Source organism: Entelurus aequoreus, linkage group LG16, assembly GCF_033978785.1.
Source record: "Entelurus aequoreus isolate RoL-2023_Sb linkage group LG16, RoL_Eaeq_v1.1, whole genome shotgun sequence".
In the NCBI taxonomy this organism is placed as follows: domain Eukaryota; kingdom Metazoa; phylum Chordata; class Actinopteri; order Syngnathiformes; family Syngnathidae; genus Entelurus; species Entelurus aequoreus.
The window spans coordinates 26,535,281-26,554,627 of record NC_084746.1 but is presented as its reverse complement, the minus strand read 5'-3'; the positions used below and the strand labels follow the sequence as shown (position 1 = coordinate 26,554,627).

At 40.7% G+C, this 19,347-nt stretch overlaps 1 protein-coding gene and 1 long non-coding RNA gene across 7 annotated transcripts in view; one reads left to right on the top strand and one right to left on the bottom strand.

Moving 5' to 3' along the window:
* The window catches only part of LOC133630769 (uncharacterized), a 46,116-nt gene extending 32,804 nt beyond the window's left edge, over window positions 1-13,312 (bottom strand). Inside the window, exons 1-2 of the long non-coding RNA XR_009821342.1 lie at window positions 13,301-13,312; window positions 11,769-11,840 (exon numbers count right to left, since the gene is read on the bottom strand). This is a non-coding gene — a long non-coding RNA (uncharacterized LOC133630769). The remainder of the gene's footprint in view (window positions 1-11,768; window positions 11,841-13,300) is intronic.
* The window catches only part of LOC133630768 (adhesion G protein-coupled receptor L2-like), a 245,338-nt gene continuing 239,295 nt past the window's right edge, over window positions 13,305-19,347 (top strand). For 4 of the 6 annotated variants that reach the window (XM_062022490.1, XM_062022488.1, XM_062022493.1 and 1 more), the window contains exon 1: window positions 13,305-13,828. The gene's annotated coding sequence lies outside the window, so the exon portion shown is untranslated. The remainder of the gene's footprint in view (window positions 13,829-19,347) is intronic. The other 2 variants (XM_062022491.1, XM_062022489.1) reach the window with 1 other exon arrangement.

Sequence of the window (19,347 nt, the reverse complement as noted above, 5' to 3'; positions counted from 1 at the left end):
TCAAAATGTTTTAGTACGACTTTGGTAAGCTATGAAGCCGCACCCCTTGATGCATTGTCGGCGCATTAAACATACAAGTATTATTATGGTGTGTGTATAAGATTAAAGATTAAAGATTAAAGTACCAATGATTGTCACACACACACTAGGTGTGGTGAAATTTGTCCTCTGCATTTGACCCATCCCCTTGGAGAGCAGTGGGCAGCAGGGGCGCCGCGCCCGGGAATCGTTTTTGGTGATTTAACCCCCAATTCCAACCCTTGATGCTGAGTGCCAAGCAGGGAGGTAATGGGTCCCATTTTTATAGTCTTTGGTATGACTCGGCTGGGATTTGAACTCACAACCTACCGATCTCAGGGCGGACACTCTAACCACTAGGCCAGGTAAGACATATCATCTGGCGTTTTGTTTCGCAATATTATGCAAAAGCAACTTTTCTTACCTTCTGGTACCTGCTGATCGGTATTTGGGATCTGCATAAATCCTGAAAAATTGTGCGAGTCCGCCTTTGTAGTCCGTGCCGACCCGTAGTCGATAAGCTTCTTCTTTTTCTCTATCTTCTTGTTATGGGACATTCATCCTCCGCTGTTGACATTTCTAATATAAAGTAGTGTAAAGTTCTTACTTATATCTGTCAGTAAACTCGCCATGAAAGTGCTAAAATATACCGGTGTACTGAGTTTACATCATTCACCCAAGGAACTTTAGTTATTAGAGAGTTCCAGTCGAACGTTTTTTCACGGGACACATTTTCCGGATGAGGAGATGCTGCTCTGTTATTGATTTAAGTAGTCTAAATGTCATTAAGAACCGTTAGCTCCATCTTTTGACAGTTTTTCCACTCTTGTCCTTGCACGCTACACCGGTACAACAAAGTTGACGGGGAGAAGGCGCTGTCGCCACGTAAATAAGACCACCCACAAAATGACGAATCCGGAAGCGACTGTCAGAAAGCGGCTTGAAGATGGTCTGTAAAACATCATCTATGCAACATTTTGACCAAAGAACCACTTTATGTAGTATGTTATGTAGACCACAAGGAAGTGTTTTCAATTCAGGAAAAAATATAATAATAATATGACTCCTTTGAAAAAAGATCGAAAATAGACCATTCATCGGCAGTGCGCCTTAAAATCCGGTGTGTCCTATGGTCCGGAAAATACGGTATATGGTTACACATAGTTGTTGTTTTACACCAATATATCTGGGTTTAAAAATCCAGGACCATTGACTCAATTAATTACTTACGGCTTGATCTACTAACATCCAAATACTACGCACTAAACAGCGTGGCAATCAATAAAATAGCATGTACTATTTTTGGGTGTGTTGCGTGTGATCTACTAAAATTGCCCGTCCTGTTTATAACTGATGCAGACCACCTTATTTAAAATAAATTTTTGTACGTCTACACGGCTTTCACTACGGAGACACTCAGTCATTTACTGCACATTCATGTTATCATGCACCTACCTGTGGTGTTTTGCTATGGTTTCAAACAAGCAGGAGACATGAACTGCATCACTTTTTATGGGCATTTTAGAAGCAGTCCACTGAAGCTGCGCTCATGGGAGAGAGGCTGCATTCACTGCGCTCAAGACGCAAAACAAATCCATACTTCAGGAAGTTTTTTTCATATAGGAAATACGTTAATAATGTATATTCTATGTGAAAAACAAACACAATAGGATATCAAAACACATTCATATTATTCGTTTTAATCAGCCCGTTTAAGTCACCTAGCATGCAGCTATGAAATTATAAAAGGATGTTGCTGAATAGATGATGTGTCTATATTTTTTTATTTCTGACAGTCCGTAGATGTTGACCATACATTGGCCAGAGCTGTTTCACAATCGCCTTCTTTCTCACAGCTATTTCTGCACAACTGCTACTTTGCACATACCGGTACGTTTAAGACGTGCTGAATAAAGATGCAAAATAGCGTTCGCGGTTGAGTTTTATTCTTCATAAATTAATCTGCGTGAGCATAATAATAATATTAATATTAATATTGTGGGCATTCTGATGATCGCCATATATTCTCCTTATTCATGAAGACAGACACACTAAATGGATTGTGCTCCTTATTCTGCTCACGAAAGAGATGCTTAGTAAATCAGCTCTCAAGCTATCAAGTTTGCACATATTTTAGTACACGAAAACCTTTAGTAGATCAGGCCCTTAGTGTTGCTATCCAAATAAGAAAACATGCATATACATTTCTTTAAATCCAAAAATCAACAAAAACAGTTTTTTTTGCAATATTTTTTGTAATGAATGTTTTACACCAGTTTTTCTGAGTTTAAAAATACTAGACCATTAAATCAAACAATTGCTTTTATTAAATGTTGATTTTATATGTAATAATAATAATAATAATAATGGATTAGATTCATATAGCGCTTTTCTAGATACTCAAAGTGCTTCACAGAGAGGTGAGAACCCATCATTCATTCACACTTGGTGGTGGTAAGCTACTTTCGTAGCCACAGCTGCCCTGGGGTAGACTGACGGAAGCGTGGCTGCCAATTTGCGCCTACGGCCCCTCCGACCACCACCTATCATTCATCATTCATTCACCGGTGTGAGCGGCACAGGGGGCAAGGGTGAAGTGTCCTGCCCAAGGACACAACGGCAGCGATTTTTGGATGGTAAGAGGCGGGGAGCGAACCTGCAACCCTCAGGTTTCTGGCACGGTTGCTCTACCCACTACACCACGCCGCCTATATATACATATATGCATATTTTTTTTAAATGTTTTTGGTCATATTGTACCAAAATCAAAGAAAAAGCGAAAAAGAAAATATGTAACAACATTTGGAGATATCTGCTTTTTAATGAACTGCAAAATTATTCAATTTGCATTACATAAAACAATATCAAAACACAGCTCTGTTATTGTCATTAACATAAATTACATTACAGCAGATTAGACGTTGGTTTAAGACACACTGCTTTTGTATAATTCATTTAGTTTTTTTCCACATGTTGGGACAATGATGTGACATTCCATTTCATGTCTTTAAAAATGGAGTATCGTGCAAAGATCTGTTTCAGGTTTTCTGGAATTCGAATAAAAAGGGAAAAAGGTGGCATTACTAACCTGGTCTCCAGAGTGAATTGACTTTTGAAGGACATACTTTTATGGTGTCATCCATCCCAGCTGCCACGAGGCGAGGCACACCCTCATTCACAGCTACGGTCCATTTAGCGTCTTCATAACCTAACATACTGGTGTTTGGACTGTTGGAGGAAGCCAGAGTTTGTTTTGGTTTTAACCAGCTACCCTCTTGCTGAGAAACGTAACCATTGATCCACCGTGCCACACTCACTCTAACATGATGGGCAACTTAAAGGCCTACTGAAATGATTTTTTTTTATTTAAACGGGGATAGCAGATCCATACTATGTGTCATACTTGATCATTTCGCGATGTTGCCATATTTTTGCTGAAAGGATTTAGTAGAGAACAACGACGATAAAGATTGCAACTTTTGGTATCTGATAAAAAAAAGCCTTGCCCCTACCGGAAGTAGCGTGACGACACCGGGGGAAGGACTGCTCATATTTTCCTATTGTTTACACCAGCAGCGAGAGAGATTCGGACCGAGAAAGCGACGATTACCCCATTAATTTGAGCGAGGCTGAAAGATTTGTGGATGAGGAACGTTAGAGTGAAGGACTAGATGCAGTGCAAGACATATCTTTTTTCGCTCTGACCGTAACTTAGGTACAAGCTGGCTCATTGGATTCCACACTCTCTCCTTTTTCTATTGTGGATCACGGATTTGTATTTTAAACCACCTCGGATACTATATCCTCTTGAAAATGAGAGTCGAGAACGCGAAATGGACATTCACAGTGACTTTTATCCCCACCACAATACATCGATGAAACACTTTAGCTACGGAGCTAACGTGATAGCATCGTGCTTAACTGCATATAGAAACAAAATAAATAAATCCCTGACTGGAAGGATAGACAGAAGATCAACAATACTATTAAAGGGGGAGTTGCATAGGTCCGGTGGCCATGGATGAAGTGCTGGCTGTCCAGAGTCGGGACCCCGGGTGGACCACTAGCCTGTGCATCGGTTGGGGACATCTCTGCGCTGCTGACCCATCTCCGCTCGGGATGGTTTCCTGCTGGCCCCACTATGGACTGGACTCTCGCTGATGTGTTGGATCCACTGTGGACTGGACTTTCACAATATTATGTCAGACCCACTCGACATCCATTGCTTTCGGTCTCCCCTAGAGGGGGGGGGGGGGGGGTTACCCACATATGCGGTCCTCTCCAAGGTTTCTCATAGTCATTCACCGACGTCCCACTGGGGTGAGTTTTTCCTTGCCCGTATGTGGGCTCTGTACCGAGGATGTCGTTGTGGCTTGTGCAGCCCTTTGGGACACTTGTGATTTAGGGCTATATAAATAAACATTGATTGATGATTGATTGAAACCAGGGACATGTAAATACACAGTTAATGCTTTCCAGCCTGGCGAAGGTTAACAATGCTGTTGCTAACGACGCCATTGAAGCTAACTTAACAACCGGACCTCACAGAGCTATGCTAAAAACATTAGCTATCCACCTACGCCAGCCAGCCCTCATCTGCTCATCAACACCCGTGCTCACCTGCGTTCCAGCGATCGACGGTGCAACGAAGGACTTCACCCGATCACAGATGCGGTCGGCGAGACGGACGAAGTTAAGGTGAGTTCGACGGCTAACGCATCTGCTGTCCATCTCTGTCTTCCTGGTTGTGTTGCTGTAGTCCGCCGCTAATACACCGATCCCACCTACAACTTTCTTCTTTGCAGTCTCCATTGTTCATTAAATAAATTGCAAAAGATTCACCAACACAGATGTCCAGAATACTGTGGAATTTTGAAATGAAAACAGAGCTTTTTGGTATTGTATTCAATTGGGTACCAATACTTCCGCATCAACTGATTCCGTCACGCGCATACGTCATCATATCTAAACGTTTTCAACCGGAAGTGTAGCGGGAAATTTAAAATGGCAATTTATAAGTTAACCCGGCCGTATTGGCATGTGTTGCAATGTTAAGATTTCATCATTGATATGTAAACTATCAGACTGCGTGGTCAGTAGTAGTGGGTTTCAGTAGGCCTTTAAAAGGTCCCATATTATGCATTTTTTAAACAATTTTATTTGTCTCAGAGGTCTCACAGTAGTAAAAGCAACATTGTGCTCTGTTAGCCTATTCCCTGAAGAAAAACACAATGATCAAACTCACACGTCCGTCGCTCACTGACGGATAGTTGGTAGAGTAACAGGGTATCCTTTAAGATGTGCAGTGAAGCCTGCCTTTTGTAAGTGTTGGCCATATCTCTAGCTATCATATCAATGAGGAAGCAGGTTTTTCTTTTTGCCACAAATAAATGAGGTTGGTCGGCGATGATATTAACATTTAAAAAGCAGGCTTCTTATATCAAATCAAGCACTTTCTCAGCCGCGATGGCAGAAAAGCAGCAGCGGCTCCTCTTGAAGCCCCGTGAATCGGCAGCCGGCCACGCCCAAGGCCATTGTGTATGTGCCCAGAGCTCCAGCTCCATGACCATGGCATTAACAAACTTTTTCCCGGGCTGCTGCAGCCTGTGCCCCGTTTCACTTCAATGGAGTCTACCTCGCCGTGCGTTAAAGACAGGTGTGGACGCTTGCACAATACGGTGGTCTGTTTGTCTCCTTGGAGTCGCAGTATCTAGCGGGTGGCCATCCTGCTAAACAGAGCATGGAGACACTTTTTCGTCCAGTGCCAACGCTTATCTGCATTCTGGCAAGACGTGTTCGCCATTGGAATTCATGCACCTCCTGCGTCTGTGCATGTGTATGAATCCGGTAATTGTGGATTGAAGAACAATTGTTATACCAAAGAACGCTTTATTTTTGTAATTTGTCATTTAATATACATACTTGACACTACAAACAACCAAAAACCTCAATTGATTGTAACGTAATGATCGTATTTTTTGGACTATAAGGCGCACTTAAAAGCCTTTCAATGTCCCAAAAATCGACAGTGCGCCTTATAACCCGGGGCGCCTAATGTACGGAATAATTCTGGTTGTGGATACCGACCTCGAAGCTATTTTATTTGGTACATGGTGTAATGATAAGTCTGACCAGTAGATGGTAGCCACACATAAGAGATATGTGTAGACTGCAGGATGACACTTATAAACAACACCACAACTTTAAATGTTCCATTGAGAATATAGAACATTCCACATGACGCTCAAAAATCTGTCAAAATGTTTTAGTACAACTTTGGTAAACTATGAAGCCGCACCGCTTGATGGATTGTCAACATACGAGTATTATTATGGTTTGTGTATTAGAATTGCAAAATGGCACCCATTAGCAGACATGTTATCTGCTGTTTTGTTTTGCAATATTATGCAAAACCAACTTTTCTCACTGCTGTATTTGAGATCTGCATAAGTCCTGAAAATTAGCGCCCGTCCGTCGTTGTAGTGCGCACCAACACCGTAGTCAACAAACTTCTTGTTATGAGACATTCATCCTCCACTGTTGCTATTTCTAATATAAACTAGTGTAAAGTTCCAACTTGTATCTCGGTAAGGAAGCACTAAAACATACCGGTATAGTGGGTTTGGATAATTCACCCAAGGAACTTTAGTTATTAGAGTTCCGGTCTGACGGTTTTTCACGGGACACATTTCCGGTGTTGTTGCACGAGTGAACCACGGATGAAAAGATGCTGTTCCGTTGTTCATTTAAGTAAAGTCTGAATGTCATTAAAACAGATAGCTCCATCTTTTGACACTTCTTCCACTCCCGTCCTTGCACGCTACACCGCTACAACAAAGATGACGGGGAGAAGACGCTGCCGAAGGTGAGCCACGTAAATAAGACCGCCCACAAAACGGCGCATCCTGAAGCGACTGTCAGAAAGCAACTTGAAGATGGTCTGTAAAACATTAGCTATGTAACATTTTGAACAAATAACCAACATTACATGTTATGTAGACCACAAGGAAGTGTTTTCAATTTAGAAAAAATAAATAATAATATGACCCCTTTAATGCGCCCTATAATTCGGTGCGCCTTTTGTATGAAAAAAAACCTGACGAGACCCACTCATCGGCAGTGCGCCTTGTAATCCGGTGCGCCCTATGGTCCGTAAAATACGGTAATATGGAAACGATAAAAAAGGTAATTGAAGAGAATTTAGAACCTTTAACATACAACCTTTAACAGCAACCTACCATTTCAACCAAGCAAATTCCCATACAAAATGAAAATAGCAACTTTTATTTTTTATTTTATTTTTTATAAGACTGGAGACTGAATAGATGATGACATGAACTGGAAATCTCATATAAAAAATATACAACATAAGGTGGCAAGAAAAATGTCAATAATGAATCAATCAAAATATGTACTGGACCAAAAATCACTCCATATTTTCTTTTGCTCACTCTTGTTACCATATCCGAAGTATTGTGTAGAAATATGGGGAAATAACTACAAAAGTACACTTCATTCACTAACCATGTTGCAAAAGACGTCAGTTAGAATAATGTATAACATTGGATATGAACATTTAAACCCTTTATTCATTTAATGAAAAATAACGAAATTCAATTATTTAGTGCATTTTGCAAACTGCTTAAATTAAACTATAACCTGCTACCCATGAATGTACAAAAATCCTTCTCAACAAAAGAAGAGAATAATAAGCTTGGAGGAAAAGAGTATATAAAGTCACCAAAAAGGCAAAAGAGTGAGAAGTGTCCTGACCAGATATCTAGATCCCTAGATTGATTGATGTAAAATGTTCTTTATCACATTGTTTACTTTCACATTAAAGATTTGATTAATTTATGATGGCTCAGGTGTGATTCACTACAATAGGGCCCAACAGCACACTGGATTCCAGTTAATTGAAATACCACAACACTGGATATTGTTCAGATAAGTTAAATTGAACAACTTGCACACAAAGCAACACTGGAGGTGACTATGACGTGCGCATTTTCTGCGCATGCGTACTATATCGTGTTGCACCGGCGGACGGAGGGGGCCGAGGGTCTTAAACGACCATTGTGTGTGTGTGGACAAGGATAAGGTTAAGTGGGATTTACCCTGGATAACCTTAGCCGGCTTAGTGTAGAAGGGGCCTAAAAGTGGAGTAAACAATTGGGAGACAATAGATTGTTCTCATGTTTAATGCTCAAAGCAGGTTCTGGAGACGGCGTGGCGTAGTTGGGAAAGTGGCCGTGCCAGCAACCTGAGGGTTCTTGGTTCAATCCCCACCTTCTACCAACCTCGTCACGTCCGTCGTGTCCTTGAGCAAGACACTTCACCCTTGCTCCTGATGGGTCGTGGTTAAGGCCTTGCATAGCAGCTCCTGCCATCAGTGTGTGAATGTGTGTGTGAATGGGTGAATGTGGAAATAGTGTCAAAGCGCTTTGAGTACCTTCAAGGTAGAAAAGCGCTCTACAAGTATAACCCATTTACCATTTTATACTGTCACCACTCAAAAGGACCTTGGAAAACTATCAGGAAATAACCAATAGCTTTAGAAATTCTAGTTGCCTAGTATCTAGCAAGCTAGAGTAGTTAACATTCGCTTGAATGTACCTAAATGCACTCTTCTTACAGCCGGGACTCAATGTAATGCTTTCATACATGTTTTTTGGACTGAGGAAGCCAGAGTTTGTTGTTTTAGCCCACAAGCTCAGGGAGACCAGACCTCCACATAAAAAGGCTGACATGGTGACAGATATCTAACATGACTGATGACCAGTTTAGCAAACAAACCAAGTTTTTATCTATATTTATCTACCTATCATCAGATAGCTATCTATCAAGATGTTAACAAATGATAGCTTTTTCATAAAAACAGGCTCCTGGGACATATATTACTGCTATAACATAACATTATAACAACCTTTTTCTGTAAAACAAGACAAAATTAGCTACAGTGGAACCGTAAAGACAGACACATGCTAACATTGTCGTACCTTGTCGCTGTGCCTTCGCTCTGGATGCTACAATATTCCACTCCACTGTCTCTACTTTGATGCAGCTTTTTTTTGTCCTCCATGTTTGTTGTTCCGCAGTTCAGCGTGACTTTTAAGGCTAATTACCCTCAAACTAGCTATAGCGGTGATATTAGCCAGAATGCTCTTAAATCCACTCTTCTGACTGGTAAAACTATGTTTTAATTTAGCGCTAACATACATGTAATGATGTAAGATGTAACTGAATTCAGTAGGATTACTGCCAGGACTTCACTCCAGTTGTGTGCTAACATACATGTTTTTTTTGACTGGGTGAGGAAGCCATAGTTTGTTGTTTTAGCCCACAGGGAAACCAGAGCCCCATATAGAAATGCCTACTTGATGATGGACATCTAACATGATTGATGACAAACTAACTTCTTACTCATCTGCTTATTTATCTATCTATCTATCACCGGAAAGCTAACTATCAAGAAAACTAAAGCTAGCTAGCTTTCACATTATAGCTTACTACTACTTCTACTAACTACTAATAATTGCCTGCCTGAATTAAGGTTGCCCAGATTGATTCATGTATCCATAGTATTGATATCAAGTACAGTATACAGTAGGGTTGTACGGTATACCGGTAATAGTATAGTACCGCAATACTAATAAATAATATTCGGTACTATACCACCTCTGAAAAGTACTGGTCCGCCCCCAGACAGAAAAGAGAGAACGGATGCATTTTGGCTTAAAAACTAAGGATAAAGGTGAATCTATAACACTGAAACGTCCACTGGAAGAGGTGCTTTAGCTAGCGACTAAAGTCCAACCCCAGTCGGCAGTGTTTTAGCTCCTTCTAGATCACTAATACTCGCCTCCATAGCGACAAATAAAGTATGTCTCTTACAAGTATCATCCCTGCAGGACGAGGAATAGCTAAACCTGCTTCACTACACACCGTAGCTCACCGGCATTGGTGGATCTACACCTAACATCCACTGTAATGATACCAAGTACAGTAGCGTATCTAGTCGATACTACTATGATTATGTCGATATTTTTTGGCATCAAAACTAGGGTTGCAAAATTCCGGGAATATTCAAAGTTGGAAACTTTCCATGGGAATTAACGCGAATATATGGGAATTAACAGGAATTAATGAGAAATTAATGGGAATAGAGATTGAATGCAACATGCTAGATCTTGCAGCATGATTAGTAGCTAAAGCAACCGGATTTAATGCAAATTCAGTTGAATTTAAACTCTGGACTGTGCATTCCTCCATCACATGTGCAGTGCATTCTTCCATCACATGCACAGATAATTCACAGCATGCTACACGCTACAACAGGACTGTTGAGGCCACACTAGTATTTAAGCCCAAGGACTTCATCCAGTTAGGTAAGTTTTGATGATATTACTGGGGTAAATATATTTGATCTATGGTATTTAAGTTTAATAGAGGTGTAATTGCTTGTTACTGTGGGACTGTAGACTACTCCAGCAGACTTCCACTCAAGCTAGCTAGCTGTTCCTGTACTTGTTAAATGATTTTGGGGCCAATATCTCTAGCTAGCTAGGTTTATGTACCACCACAGTCTCATAATGAACCAAAAATATTTCACCGTTAGCCGTGATGCTAATTTTCTCCATGTTAAATCCCATTCATTTATGCTAACAACGTTAGCGATCCAAATGTACCTTTTTTGTGATCTGTAAAGTTCAACTAGCAAATACTAAATCAAAAGGTGTAACAGCAATACGACAAACTCTGCACTCACTCTCAATTGTGTCAAGCTGCCTGGCCATCATGTGACTTAAGACTAGAACGGTGGTTCTTAACCTGGGTTTGATCGAACCCTAGGGGTTCGATATGTCGGCCTCAGGGGTTCGGTGAAGCCTCCGCTGCGTAGGTCAAGACACACCCGACTCATCGTGTAAATAAGATGAGTCGGGTATTATGGATATGGCAACAGCAGAAGTCACACTGATTTGCAGGTGTGTAATTTTTTGTGAGTTCATCCACTGTGTTGGTTTTGTTCTTTGAACAAGGTGATGTTCATGCATGTTCCTGGTACCCTAGCACCTCCATAACCCTCAAATCTAAACTCCAAACATCCCAGAACAAAACTTATTCGGGTGTTACCATTTAGTGGTCAATTGTACGGAATATGTACTTCACTGTGCAACCTACTAATAAAAGTCTCAATCAATCAATGCACGGTTCATTTTGTGCACCCGTAAAAAAACATATGACTTTGTCTCGAATTTGAGAAAAAAAACATTTTATTTTTCACTAAAGAAGGGTTCTGTGAATGCGCATATGAAACTGGTGGGGTTCGGTACCTCCAACAAGGTTAAAGGCCTACTGAAACCCACTACTACCGACCACGCAGTCTGATAGTTTATATATCAATGATGAAATCTTAACATTGCAACACATGCCAATACGGCCGGGTTAACTTATAAAGTGCAATTTTAAAATTCCCGCCACACTTCCGGTTGAAAAACTCCTTTGGATATGATTGATGCGCGTGACGTCACAAAATCCACGGAAGTGGTTGGACCCCATCGGACCCGATACAAAAACCTCTTGTTTTCTTCGACAAAATTCCACAGTATTCTGGACATCTGTGTTGGTGAATCTTTTGCCATTTGTTTAATGAACAATGGAGGCTGCAAAGAAGAACGTTGTAGGTGGGATCGATCGGTGTCTTAGCGGCCAAGTACAATACTTACAGCAACACAACAAGGACTACTTACCCTGATAGCAGACGCCTAGCCGATGCTTGCCACCAAACCCACGGATGAAGTCCTTCGTCGCGCCGTTGATCGCTGGAACGCAGGTGAGCACGGCTATTGATGGGAAGATGAGGGCTGGCTGGCGTAGGTGGAGCGCTAATGTTTTTATCATAGTTCTGTGCGGTCCGGTTGCTAAGTTGCTAAATTAGCCTTAGCGTCGTTAGCAACAGCATTGTTAAGCCTTACCAGGCTGAGAATTTTTAACCGTGTAGTTACATGTACATGGTTTAATAGTATTGTTGATCTTCTGTCTATCCTTCCAGTCAGGGGTTTATTTCTTTTGTTTCAATCTTCATTTGAGAACGATGCTATCACGTTACCTCAGTAGCTAAGTGTGTCACCGATGTATTGTCTTGGAGATAAAAGTCACTTTAAATGTCCATTTCGCGTGCTCGACTCTCATTTTCAAGAGGATATAGTATCTGAGGTGGTTTAAAATACAAATCCGTGATCCACAATAGAAAAAGGAGAGAGTACATAGTTCTGTGAGGTCCGGTTGCTAAGTTGCTAAATTAGCCTTAGCGTCGTTAGCAACAGCATAGTTAAGCCTTACCAGACTGAGAATTTTTAACCGTGTAGTTACATGTACATGGTTTAATAGTATTGTTGATCTTCTGTCTATCCTTCCAGTCATGGGTTTATTCATTTTGTTTCTATCTTCATTTGAGAACGATGCTATCACGTTACCTCAGTAGCTAAGTGTGTCACCGATGTATTGTCTTGGAGATAAAAGTCACTTTAAATGTCCATTTCGCGTGCTCGACTCTCATTTTGAAGAGGATATAGTATCCGAGGTGGTTTAAAATACAAATCCGTGTTTCACAATAGAAAAAGGAGAGAGTGTGGAATCCAATGAGCCAGCTTGTACCTAAGTTACGGTCAGAGCGAAAAAAGATACGTCCATCACTGCCTCTCTAATCCTTCACTGTAACGTTCCTCATCTACGAATCTTTCATCCTCGCTCAAATTAATGGGGTAATCGTCACTTTCTCGGTCCGAATCTCTCTCGCTCCATTGTAAACAAAGGAAAATTGTGAGGATATTACCTCCTCTGACGTCACGCTACTTCCGGTACAGGCAAGGCTTTTTTTATCAGCGAGCAAAAGTTGCGAACTTTATCGTCGATTTTCTCTACTAAATCCTTTCAGCAAAAATATGGCAATATCGCAAAATGATCAAGTATGACACATAGAATGGATCTGCTATTCCCGTTTAAATTAAAAAAAATCATTTCAGTAGGCCTTTAAGAACCACTGGACTAGAAGAAGGAAAACTGATATGACGTCATATGCAGCCCACCTATTCAAAAGTGTGATTCACCTGATTTAAGAAAAATAATCGTTTGTTATATTGTTTACAAAGGAGGTCTTGAAGGAGAGACAATAGTAGTTTTCCAAAGCAACAAAATAAAAAAAATGACACATTTCCAGTCAATCGTATTAAATTCCTGTAATAAATTCCTTAATTGGCAGTATCGCCCGCAAGTCACTAACCTGACTCCATTCCGCTTCCGACTTCAGCTCCACTCCACGTTTGCCTCACTTCCGGGTCCATCCAGCTGCTGCAGAGTGGCGGTCCAGTCCTGCCTAGTTCGGCTGCTCAGTAGTCCTCAGACTGCCTTGCAAGTCGTGCGGACTCGGTGCTCCGCCAGCTGAACCGGGAGAGCTCACGGGAGGACCTCGACACCTACACCCGCCTCGTGTGCGCCACCGGCGGGCTCCACGACACCCGACCCACTTTCACAAGACATTCCCGGGACTTTTAATTCCAACCTTCTGTTGTTTTTTTTTTGCTACCGGCTATTACTTTTACACTGAACTCCCATTTTTTTCCCTCCGGTGTCTGTATGGAGCTATTCGCCCCAATCCGGATGTACTGGCGTGAGCAGGGGGTCTGATACCTGCCGACGGTCCGCCGTGAACATGCAGCCGAGCCGAGCCCGTCTTTGTGCGACCCGCAGCCCAGTTTGTGGGGGCCTCGTCTGAAGCTGAGTTGACATCACACTCAAACCTTCCAGCACAGTGAGTAGACCATTTTATAAATTTAAATATGATAAGGTATTACCAACAAACGGTATTTAACCACAGACGAAGAGTTTAAATCTTAAATACCCCTTTAGGGCATACATCTCTTTAAATCAAGTCAGCCAAGCATAATGATGACTACTCTGGATGCTTGTGTTCTATATTAATTTGAATCAAAGATCTACATATTTATGTCCGCTCCAGTGCTCATATTGTATGGGCACTGATGAAGCATGCACACACACGCACACACTTGCAAGCAGAGCATCGGCTAAGTAGTTGGACGTCAGTTAGTGTCTCCATTTACCTCTCCATTTTGCGGCTATAAAATAAGATCATTTCACAGCCCATGTATAATTCACAGAGCCCAGGCCAGCCAGGCGAGATGATGGGGCGCACACACACACACACACCCACCCACACATAAACACTGACACACACATATGCACACATGCAGACAGATGCAGAGTTTTTTCAGGCCGGGGAACCATATCTGCCCCTCACGTCAGGCTTTTTTAGCACAGACTTGGGCAAGAAGCCTCTCTACCCCCTCAAGGATCGCAGCACCACTGACACATCAAGGTTAAATAACATTTACGTACAGCCGGCGTCCAATCGTGGATTGGTAATGCTGCAGCGTTATATAAGACATGCTTACAAGTTTAAGGTGCATGGTCTGGTGTGTGTGTGTGTGTGTGTGTGTGTGTGTGTGTGTATGTATGTATTGTTGGTTCCTTCCAGAAAAGCTGTCAGGGCCAAAGGTCACTAAGGTTGGACCTTTACATCTCACCGTCTCTGTTCTAGAGGTGTTTGACCTGCTTCTTCAACCTCAATGTCATCCAGGCATGCTTTCATGTACCTTTGTGTCAGCCCAGGCAAAAAAGCACGAATACATTTGTCAAATTTCAATGTTTTGTTATTGGTGGAGGCTTTTTTTTTTATAACACAAGGAACCAATTTAAGTACCCAACTCTAGCCCCATTACACACAGAAACCCTGCAAGTTTGCAGCACCAGAGCCGTAACCGTAAATCTGGCTTTTGTTCAGTTCAGTTTCAGTTTATTTCGAACATGCATACAATACAATGTAACGCATCACACAATTCCAGTTGTTTCACTACAGCACGTCCGAAAAGGAGTAGGAAGAAGCAGAGCTTATTTAATCCTACCGCTTTTCATACCATAGCAATTTTATCCAATTTCCTTGTTCTCTGTAACAGAACAGTGAACAAATAAATAATAAATAAATAATATACCATAGTAAGCATACACATATTAAATACATAAATAATCTTTGTCTCAATTAAAAAAAGAGGGTTTCAAGATGTTCATCATAATTCTTGTTCTGTGTACTTTGTGTCTCTTAAACTGAATCATATTGGTGCTTTGTTTGATTTCTTTGGTTAATCTGTTTCATAATTTAATCCCACATACAGATATACTAAAGGTTTTAAGTGTTGTACGAGCATACACATGTTTTAAATTAGATTTTCCTCTAAGGTTGTATTTCTCCTCTTTTGTTGAGAAGAATTGTTGTACATTCTGGGGTAGCAGGTTATTGTTTGCTTTGTACATCATTTTAGCTGTTTGCAAATTCACCAAATTGTTGAATTTCAATAATTGTGATTTAATAAATAAAGGGTTTGTATGTTCTCTATATCCAACATTTTGTATTATTCTAATTGATCTTTTTTGTAACACAGTTAGTGAATGAAGTGCACATTTGTAGTAACTCAGATATAGTAACACTAGTGAGCAGTAGAGAATAATAAGGGATTTTTGGTCTAGAACATGTTTTGCTTTATTCATTATTGATGTGTTTCTTGCTACATTACGCATACTTGCCAACCTTGAGACCTCCGAATTCGGGAGTTGGGGCGGATTAAGGGGGGAGGAGTATATTTATAGCTAGAATTCACTGAAATTCAAGTGTTACCCCGACCTTCCGCCCGATTGTAGCTGAGATAGGCTCCAGCGCCCCCCGCGACCCCGAAGGGAATAAGCGGTAGAAAATGGATGGATGGATGGATATATATATATATATATATATATATATATATATATATATATATATATATATATATATATATATATAAGGGCTGTGAATCTTTGGGTGTCTGTTGGCTGTGCCTTAAACACAGAAGCAAGTAAGGCGTCCCGCAATTTTTATATTTACTGTAGATACGTAATGTTTCAAATATTTACTGTATCAACTGGAGTGTCAGGTGTTAAACTTCATATCCTGGTCCAGCCATTGTGCAATACTACTCACTTGGACTGCAACTACAACAACTATTTTTATAGTCATTAAGTCGTTGGCTAACCTAATGATTTGTCTACTAATCAGATAATGAAGCATACATCTGATTTAGCTATCTGCTTTTGAATTCAGCTTGAGATGTTTTAAAATGTGTTAACTAACAACAAAGATGGTTACTTCATTAAAAATATTTATTTTTACTATAACTGTGCCGCTCATTAGGCTGTTACGAAAATAATAACTTTTGTCAATTTTTAAGCAAGGACAGGCAAAGTGCCAACAGAAATAAAGTATAACATTTTTTATGTAAACAAATGACAGTCAAAAGGCAGCAATAAAAACTATACAACACCAAAGCTATGGCGCTTTCTCAAAAATAAGCATTTTGTTATGATGATGGGTTCAGAAAGCTGCACATAGGCCGATAGCCAAAGTCAGAATATTACAGTTGCCTATTATTTTTCACACAACTCCACCAGTCTGTCATTAGCTAGCTAGCTAACAAGCTAACTATCTTACAGAGGAGTGTCACAGACCGCATCCTTTAGAGGTTCGACACACTTCCATCATCACAGATGTACTGCAATGAAAAAGTAAGGTCCGCTTTGACGTTTGTAAGGTGAAATGGTCCCATACTTTCAATGTCTTCAACCCCAGTGTTGTTGCCAGTGACCACAGCCATTGTTTTTTAAAAACATGAGCGATGACGTCACCGACTATTATCGACAAATACGTTTTATCCACTGCAAATTGTATTGTCGATTTTTGTTGACAATGTTGACAAATTGTTGCACCCCTACTACACACAAATGTCCCCCCTCTGTTTTAGCTCAGGGCTGCAGCTATCGATTATTTTAGTAATCAAGTGATCTATTGATTAGTTTGTTCGATTAACTGAGTAATTTTTCAAAAACTTTTTGGAAATAAATGTACATCATCAACATTGACATTGCTCTTTAAAATGTATGTATTAAAAAATATCCGCCATAAAGATCATAGCACCCATACACCACCGTCTCATGTGTGCTTTATGGCAATGGCAATGCGGAAACTGCACACCATGCAGTCCGGATTTGATAATTGTTTATTAGTTATACTCATAAAAAATATATAGATGCAAAATAATATAAATCAAAGTTTTTTGTGCCTGAATTAATTGATGTAATAGATTAATCGTTGCAGCTCAGGCTCAGATAGTACCTTAGAAAAAGGGAAGTGTAGCAAAACCTGTTCCCATTATGGCATCAGTGGTGACGTAAACGTTAGTATCGGTACCTCATTTCGATGGTAATGCATTCATACATTTGCACATGAATACATGAACGTGATATTGTGCAAGTAACGTATTTTAAGTAATGTAGCGTCCCGATTAAGGATGTATATCATTAGGATTTTATCAATACTGATAACAATATCGACATTCCTTATTAATACCAATATTCATTGCTACGCTTATCTGTACAATATGTAATTGGTGTTAATAAAGATGTGAAAAATGCATTTTTATGAGCATTTTTATTAGCACAAGAGGTTGTACACCACCAACATCATGTAACATTTCACAGCAGGGAGGTATTTTATCATTACCTGCTTTTTAAGTAGTAAACAAGTCCACTGTGTTTGCAGTACAAAGTGCAATGCAATTGTTGTTGTTATTAATCGTAACCATCATTTAGAGCTTTTAACCGCTGTAAAACTGTTGTTTGTTTTTTTTCCCCCGCTTGTAGAATTCTCTTTACCAATGCAAATAGACTACTGGCAAGGCATGCAGCCAGTTGCCAGAAAACCAACCCAAATCGAGGTAGAATGTTCAATTTATTGAGAAAATGCTTCATTAGTTGCCTCTTTTGCTAAGTTCTTCAAATGTTTATTTCAAAACTGCATCTGTACATCCATCCTTCTTTACGCCTGAGTAAATTGTGCAATTATATTGACTTCAAAGTTGAAGATTTAAGCTTCAGAGGAGCCCAACCCTTTACTGGTCGATTAATTGATTGAAGAGGCGGGTCCCAATACTTGTGATCCGTGTGATGTATGTACCAGCTGTCACGCATAGGGTGTTGTAAAAGGATGTGCAGTCATGGGGTTTTTGTGCTTTGCTAAGCCAGCTCATGCGTCATTACGTCATCTGCATGTTGGGAAGATGACAAATCCGGGTGGATTTTTGGAAGTTTTTTTGTTGTTTTGGCCTCAACCAAAAGTCCTTAAATCTCGTGCGAGGGAGAGTAGGGTCATCCTCTCTTTTACTATAAAAAATGCTTTCAGCCTGCAGTGTGTTCTGGGACAGTAGGAATTGAAAGCAAGAGAACGGGAGGAGGACAAATGTTCTGTGACATTCTCACCACACACACATACACACACACACTCACACACTCTCTACCTCAACTCCATCTCTCCAGCCTCGGCCCGGCATGCTGCTCGGGTCCATTTGTCGGTGTTGTCCTGGGAAGGAAGTGTCATCTCATCTCGCCTTGCGCAAATGGTTTCAATGCAGGCGAGTGTGAATTCTAGCGGCTTTTTGTAACTCACCATTTCCATATCAAAGTGTCTGCATTTCAATAGGGAGAACATGAGCTACCAGCCCCCCACCTCTCCACTCCTCTCACCATCACCCTCCTTTTCCTCTTAAGCGGTCTCGTCCTGCTGCTGGTGGACTTTTTTTTTTTTGGTGTGGAACCGTTGGTTTGTTTGTGATCGGCCATATTCTAAATCACCAAAGGCCTTTTCAAATTCTGGCCACTTCTTCCCCTCCCCTTCTAGCACTTCATCAACAGATGTGATCTTCAAAAGCATATATAAGTGGATGAAAACGAGTTTACCCGACTGGTAGTTTGGCTGCGGACTGAAGGGAATGTTGTCCCTTGCAAAGCATTCAAGCTTGGTGTGATGCTCTGATTGTTTGTCAGCTGCACAAATAATATTTATTTCACATTGCGTGCAGCTGCTGTCAACAAAATGACTGTGACAAGACCTCATTTGTTTGATTTTCTTCTTCTGTCTGCTTGGATTTAAAGAAAACAGGCACGCCCAGGGACAGAACACACGCGTTTACTTACTCAAGATACACAGTTTGGTCTTTAGACTCCTATTGAGCACCACAGGCTTCTTAATTGTACATAAAGGACAGTTCCTTAGGTTTAATAAAGCTAAATGCATACATGTGTGCTGCAGAAGTTGAGCTCAGTCCTGTCGTCTTTTGTTCAAAGCGTGAGGTTTACGGTTTGAATGGAAGGGTGGGGAGGGAAAAAAGGAAGCAC